This window comes from Trachemys scripta, chromosome 5 (genome assembly GCF_013100865.1).
Source record: "Trachemys scripta elegans isolate TJP31775 chromosome 5, CAS_Tse_1.0, whole genome shotgun sequence".
Classification (NCBI taxonomy): Eukaryota; Metazoa; Chordata; order Testudines; family Emydidae; genus Trachemys; species Trachemys scripta.
Genome location: NC_048302.1, coordinates 66,741,022 through 66,743,045, shown reverse-complemented (window position 1 = coordinate 66,743,045; position 2,024 = coordinate 66,741,022).

Below are 2,024 nucleotides of genomic sequence, written 5' to 3'. Positions count from 1 at the left end.
ACTATTATTTGTTGCCCCGCCCTGACTGAGGGCCTGGGCCTACTAACTCTGCCTGGGCTCAGCCTGCAGGAAGGTCCTGAGCCCCTGAACTATTATTTGTTGCCCCGCCCTGACTGAGGGCCTGGGCCTACTAACTCTGCCTGGGCTCAGCCTGCAGGAAGGTCCTGAGCCCCTGAACTATTGTTTGTTGCCCCGCCCTGACTGAGGGCCAGGGCCTACTAACTCTGCCTGGGCTCAGCCTGCAGGAAGGTCCTGAGCCCCTGGACTATTGTTTGTTGCCCCGCCCTGACTGAGGGCCGGGCCTTAACTCCTGACTTTACGGCTCAGCCTGAAAGAAGGTTCTGAGCCCCCTGGACTATTGGGGGTTGCCCTCCCCTGAATAAGGGCCTGGGACGTCCTGAGTTTGTCAGGACTCAGCTCCTGATCCACGGAGCTGAGCGCCCGAACTATTGTTTATTGCCCCGCCCTGAGCTAGCGCGGGGGCTTGACTGACTTTGTAATCCCCAGCTCCGGCAGTGAGGACCGGAGCCCGGGCCTGAGTTACTGCCGGACCCTGACGGAGAGCAGGAGCGCATTGCAGAGGCCGTGTACCGTTGGCCTAGTCCCTGCCAGAGGGGCGGAACCCTGAGACCAATCCAGGCCGTGTAGTGAGGCGGCCTGGCCCCCGACGGCCCCTGAGAGGGCCCGACCCCCGCACCGGACGTTTACAGTAGGCTTCCAGCCTGTCTGAAGGTTTGCAATGGGGCCTCAGTGGTGATTAGGGTGACCAGATGTCCCGATTTTATAGGGACAGTCCCAATATTTGGGGCTTTTTCTTATATACACACTTATAGCCTTCACCCCTTGTCCTGATTTCTCACACCCTATCTTGTCACCCTAGTTGTGAAGCAGTCCTGAGCTGGAATGGGAGGAGGGGCATGTTATGGGACCAGTTGATGCCCTTTCCATAAATGCTGGAACTAAGGGTGCTGGGGGTGCTGCTGCACTTCTTGGCTTGAAGTGGATTCCATCATATCCAGGGTTTACAGTTTGGTTCAATGGCTCTCAGCACCTCCTCTATGCAAATTGTTCCAGCATGTTAGCATATAGGCTTGTTTGTCAGCCTGAGATAGAATTTTGGGTTTGAATTTTTGATACTCTTGTATCTTATACTAATATTTGTGAACAAAGGATTCTTACTAAAAACAAAGACAGACGCTGTAAATGTTGCTTTTGCTTAAACCAGGTGGCTTTGTTAGTATGATGGAAATAGGTAAGAGCAATTAAAGTGTTACTGGGCATAGTGGGTATTAATATATGAATGCACACTTGAAAACTGCCTCAATTCCTTATCTCAAGGCAAGGTCAAGCAACCAATTGGGAGAGGCAACAGGTATGGGGGGAAGGTAAAACACTGAAAGACCAGAGAAATGCCTGCCCCGACCAGATTACAGCCTCACTCCTTACCCCTCCCATGGGATACAAAAAAGGTGGGATGAAGACCCCAACTCATGACCCTCCCAAATGGAACATGACTATAAATTGTAAGGGGTGTGACTAGGGGTACGCACTGCAGGTATAGTTGGTCCTGCTAAGGAGGAGGAGGTGGGAATTAGGAATGGGAGCTATGAAGGGGGATATGGGGTCAAGGCTCTGTGGCGTCAGAACTGAGAAGAGGAATATGGGGTAAAGGCTCTGTGGTGTCAGAGCTGGCAGAATGGAACACTGGCAAACAGACTACCAGCATGTAGAGCTATGGATATGTTGCTTGGAACTAACCCCAATAAAAGTTACATTGATTGCACTTTGGACTTCTGGTCTTCTGCTTTCTGTCTGTGTGATAAGCACCAGGGGAGAGGGTGAAGGGAAAGCCCTCTAACACGTTGGACAGGTAATTAGCAGCCAGGGAAGTCCCCCTCCCCAACAGTCCACGTAGCTGCTTGGAGGGGGTATGGCAGGCTCTCATGATGGTAGTTGCGGGTCCTTGCAAGCTGGGGTAATGGTCTTTTTGGATAGGTGGATACAGAAGAATCTGGGCCCATTCC